This window comes from Myotis lucifugus, unplaced genomic scaffold (genome assembly GCF_000147115.1).
Source record: "Myotis lucifugus unplaced genomic scaffold, Myoluc2.0 scaffold_442, whole genome shotgun sequence".
NCBI lineage: Eukaryota > Metazoa > Chordata > Mammalia > Chiroptera > Vespertilionidae > Myotis > Myotis lucifugus.
In genome coordinates, this window is record NW_005871490.1 from 449,818 (window position 1) to 455,582 (window position 5,765).

Genomic DNA, 5,765 nt, shown 5'->3' on the forward strand with positions numbered 1-5,765 from the left:
GGTGTCAGGAGGACCCCACAGCGGGGAAGGCTGCTTGCACCCAGCTGCTGCCTGGAGAGCAGGACTGGGAGGTGAAGGGGCCCTCGCAGGGGACAAACGAGGGACCGTGTTTGCTCTGCAAACAGCCCTTGGGAAACAGGAGGGCTGGGACTCAAATCCTAGAAGGTGCGCGTGGTGAGGCTCAGGAGGGGACTGAGGGGGCGCGTCCCCTCCCACCACCAACTGTTGACATGCTCACAGGAAAGAGGATGTTGCAATGTGCACTTGCAACACCCGCTCTAGGGAAAGTGGCTGCGTGCTGGGTCCCCAACCTTTACCCGGAATGTCCCTTGTCACCTGGCGGCGGCCCAGGAGGACTCGCTGGCAGTGTCCGCGACGCGGGCATTAACAAAGCTGTCACAGCAAACCCAGAAGCAGTCGCAGAATTAATTTTCCCTCATTAGTAATATCCTCATTTGCATGATTAGCATGTCATAGTCGCTAAGCACAGGCAGCCACGAATAAAATCACTGAGCAAAACTGTCACCTGCTAAGCAAAAGAATAAGACAGAAATGACGTGATGCAGCTAAACGAGCAGGAGATGCTGGAGTTCCCCCCAAACAATGTTCAGGGCACCAGGCATCCCATGTTGGGGTGATGAGGAGGGCGGAGCAAGCCTTGCAGACGCTTCAGGGGAGGATGGGCTCAGGCATTCACAACGCTGCTTGGTGGCCATCAGGCTCCTCCAAAAATTCCAGACAGGGCGGTTCCCGCCTGCTCCCCGCCCCTTCCTCCCCGCCCTGCTCCCTGGGGACCCCGGCGGGGAGGCGGGACATTCCTGGCCACAGTGGTGCCACCGCCAGCCCAGACCCATGGCTTCTGCTGGCTGCAGGCCTCGTGACCTCTGGCCATAGCTGGGGCTGTGACTATGGCCAAGGGCACAGTGACCCCCAGAGCAGAGGAAAGGGAACCAAATGGCCTCAGAAGGGCCTCCGGTGGGGGCAGGCCCTCCGTGGACTCTGGCCGAACCGGTGCCGGGCCCTGGGGAGACGTTCATGCCTGGGTCCCGGTGCAGGTGCGGCCTGTCCCGCAGAGCCTTCTGCCGTGACGGAATGTTCTAGATCTGCTGCGTCCTGAAAGGTGGCACTGGCAAGTCAGGGCTGGCTGGTGCACTTCACTCCACAGAACGACGGGAAATCTGAGGAGCCACGTGTGGCTGGCGGCCACCGGACGCGCAGGGCCCGGAAGGTAACAAGAACTGAGGGTCCAGCTGGAAAGGGATTGTTTGGGGTCAGGTGGATGGAACCACGGCTCCCACCGCCTCCTGCTGACCCCCGAGAAGGCCACCGACGGCGCCGGGGCCCAGGGCGGCTCAGGCTCGGCTGGCACATCTAGTGGGACTTTACCTTCACTCACTGTTTCAAGTTGTCCCTGGACCACGTGCCAATCTGTCCTATACATTCTCACTGACGTCTTTGCCTACTGCTAGGAGAAACATGAGAGACATAGAGGGAGGGGTAAAGGTGCCTGGCGCTGAGACCAGGAAAACATTAATGCTCAGTTTTGACCTAAGTGACAGAAAAGACCCAAATGTCCTCAAGGCCAGGATCCGTGAGTGTGGAAGGAGCCTGGGAGCTTAGGAAACACGTGCTTCCAGTTATCGCCGGCTCCTGGGGCGGCTGAGCCATGTCCGGACGCCACCCTTCTAGATGAAAAAAGAAAAGAAAACACAAGACAATGATCAACCAAGATAATTAGAAATGCCAGCGAGGTCAAGGCACCAGGGAGAGTCCCTGAGTAAAGAGAGGCCTGGGACTAAGCTGAGCACAGCCCGGCATACCTACGCTACGCTCTGTGTTTTCGCTGGCACAGGAGACGGAAAACTGAAACCCGCACCCCCGGGTAGAATCTAGTCCGTCAGGCTAAGCCTTAATCCCCAATGAGACCTCAACCGGCTCCGAGCCTGGGAGGGAGCAGGGGAGCGCCTGGAGCAGAGCCTGCAGAAGTGAGTTCAGAGAGGAGAACAGAAGCGCGCAATCGCTCTCCTGGGAGCAAACGGTGGGGCGGGACCAGCGCCACCGGCTTGACAGCCAGCCAGGAGGCTGCCCAGGAGGAACCCACAGAGAAACACTGGCCCGAGGCACGGAACAGGCCGAGCTCCCCGCCCCGCGTGGCCCACATCACCCAGCTGTGCTGCTCCGGGAGGCCCTACTGTGTCCCCAAAGTTCTAGCAGTGACCCACCCTCAGCCCCGCCGGGCCCACTCGCTGACCCCCGTGCCATCGCCTCCACAGACCCCTCCGCGCACCCTCTCCTCAGCCAGGACGCGCTTTGTCCTGAGACTGGCCGAGGCCTCCCGCCACCCTCCACACTGACCATCCCAAGTGCAGCCTCGAGGGTTTCCACTGGGGTTTTCTTCCCTCGCTTCTCAGTGAAAACAGGCTTTTCAATGTGTGGTCGTCCCGGCAGAGCTGAGACCACAGAAGCCAACCCCGGGCCAACACGTCCTGAGACAGGGTGACGCCCTGGGAGACCGACCAAGACAAAGAAGAGGGTGCACTCCTTTAAAACATCAGTAACATCGGGGTTGCAACTCATCACCGACATTAAACATCACCCAGCCGGTCCCACACGCACCCACCCCGAGCTCAGCCAGCCCTTCCCTCCCGCAGCACGACGCCCGGGTCAAGGCCTCTCCCCCAGAAGGCACTGGTGTCTGTTGGGTCTGAAGCCACGGACCCGAAAGCCCTGGGGAGCAGAACGGAGGGAACCTACACCCGCTTGATGAGACCACAGGTGGACGTGCGGGAACTCTGAAGGGTGAACCGTGCTGCTTTAAAGAGCTTTACCTCCCAGATTTGCTGCCTTGTCTCTACAAAAAGGAACAAGAAGCTGTGGGAAGCACAGACAATTGCATCTGCCCCAAACGTCACCCCTGCTGGGGACACTCAGAGGATGACGGCACCGACCACCTCCCCGCAGCACCTGCAGCACGAGGAGCCTCTGCAGCCAAATTCCTGGAAGGCGCCTCTCCTCCGAAGCTCCCAGCTCGGGAGACACACCGGTCGATCATTAACACTGAGCCCAGCCAACCTCTGACGCAGGAGCCGCCGGTCACCACCAGACAGAGGGCAGGAGAGGTCGCCTGCTGGGCACGCGCGCTCGGCCACCCTCGGCTTCCCTCGGAGCCGGCAGGTGCCTGCGAAGCACTCACATCACAAAGTCCATCTGCTCTGTGTGAGAGCTTTGGTTTCTGCAGTTACATTTTCCTTTGGGAGTAGGCGGGGAGAAGGCAGCAAGGTTTGGGGGGACGGAGCGTGCACCGGGGCTCTCCCGGCCGTCCCCCCTTCTGCAGCGCCCTCCCTGGGCCCAGGACCGAGTTCCCTGAGGATGGCCGGGTGAACTCGCTGGCCCACAGGTGCCTGTGTCTGTTTAACAGGTGACAACACTCCCATGCAGAGTGGGGAGTGGACAGTGCAGCTGACTCGGCTACTACAGGCGTCGAGCTCAGGCGGGCAGACTTACAGAATGTTTCCTGCTCCAGCACAAGATCAGAAAGTATCTCTGACCTTCCTTCAATACCTTTAATTTAAATACATAAATATACCTGTATGTACACCTGTGTAAACATGTCTAAAACACCCAAAGAATGGAGGAGGCAGAGACACCTCCTCGGAGTGAGGAGCGGTGGTCAGCGGGGCCTGGCGGTTTCTGAAACGCCTCCTGCTGCTTCAGGAAACAGACACCCAAAGGAGTCCGGACTTTTTCCCGGTCACATGACGAGCGGCTAAGCCACACCCGGGACTCTGAGCCGTGACTCACAGGCTGAGCTGCTAGACACTGCACTGCCTTGGCAATGAGACTCACACACGCCTTGGTTATGGACATATAGAATGTTCTAGAAAGCAAGAATAACACAGGGGCTGACGCTGGGACACGGTCAAGGGCAGCGCTGAGTAGGTTGGTTCCGCTCTCCCACGCCCCTGCTCCGGTAAAGGGCTGAGGGGTGCTACAGGAAGCACGCGATGCTGTGTGCTTTGGGAGAAGCTCATGTCTGAAACTCATAAAAATGTTTAGAGCTTTTTGGGAAATACTATGAAAATAGAAACATATTTAAGAAATGAACAAAAAGGCCATAACTCAATATTCACATGATCGCATCGCATGTCGAGTTTACAGGGAGGAGATTACAGAATAATTATGCAAAGTGCCCGTAAGACAACATGCCGGAATGAATGGGCCAAGATGTGGTTCTCAAAGTGTGCCCCTAGCCAGCACCCTCAGGGCTTTTCAGAAATGCAGCCATCCCCACGTCACAACCCCGCCCCAGCCCTGGGTCCCCCCACAGGCTGGAATTTGAGGTCCTGTGGCCGGATGCGATTGAGGTTTCTGCTGTGTGTGTGTGTGTGTGTGTGTCCGTCTAAGGTAAACATTGCTCCTTCAAACATCTGGTCTCACGCCTGAGGCCCACTGGCTCCCTGTCCAGGGCCTTTACCACCCACCGCTGTGGGCCGGCTGTCCTGAGATTGAATCATTGTAACAAAATGAAGCCGAAATGGTTTTCTCCCCACGTGATGTAACCTCAGTGCCAGGTATTGAAAAACCAATCACTTCACACCAAGAGTTGAACATTCAGGCTCTAAAAATTAAAGCACACAGAAGGTTTGTCCCCAGGCGCACGGGGAGTGTTTCGCTGCGATGGAACGGAGCCTGCTGGCTGCTGCGGGAAAGCTGCCCGGGCCTGTGGGACCATCAGCGGGGGCTCGCGGGAATGCAGCGTCCCAGGCCCCGCCCGGGACCGGGCCTCAGAATCTGCATTTTAACCGGATGCGGGGAATTGTGTTCACATTAAATCTGAAGGCGGGGCGTTGGCTGGGACTTGCCGAGTGCTGGGTGCAGACACTGGCTGTCCTTCCCTTCTGCCTTTTCTATGCGAGGAAACCCGACTGCTCCAGAGCCACGCCATCCTCAGCACCGACCCCAAGCGGTCAGAACGGCACCGCGTGGGGAGCAGGCTCCTTCTGGAAGAGGAATTCCTCTTCCTTCCCAAGTACACTGGTTTAGATGAAGATATCAGCGGCCACTGGGGAAGACACGGGAGATTTTGAAGAAAGAAGACTTCACCCATTTCTTTCTCTTTTTTAATGTGTTATTATTATTATTCATTTCATTTTTCCATCACCATGGATCCCTCCATACCCTCTTCCACCTCCACCCCCACCCAATCTCCACACTGCTGTCCATGTCCAGCTCTCTCTCCCTTTTTTTTCTTTTTTACTCAATACCGACCCCCCCCCCCCGCCACCTCGAGCTTTGGTTTGTTCATTAAATTCACCCAATTTCTTGAAACTAAAGGAAATTTGAGTTTAGGAGCCAGCAGAGGTTTTAAAGAGGCAAGTGAGGGAGGTTACTGGGAAACGTAGCATCTCAGGAGAGGGGGGTGGGGTCCCCACAAGCCTCTGCACACAGTGGGGGTGGGAGGAGCTGAAAAGGGAAGTGAGAAAACAGACCAGCCTGCGGGTCACATGGCCTCGGTGTGGTAAAGTCAAGGGTGAGATCATGTTTGATGACTGTGGGTAACTCGGCAGCCCGCGGTCTGGGGGCGGGGCCCTAGGCGGCCGAGAGCAGGGACCTCGGGTGAATCTCCGTGGACATAGGCAGCTGGACCCGCACCAGGTGTCTGACCGGCGGGGTCAGACCACACCTGGGCTCAGCAACCTCGGTGCTTGGGTTCTGGCGAGGAAAGAATTCAGAGCCAAGACCCCGAACTGTGAGAGAACGTGCCG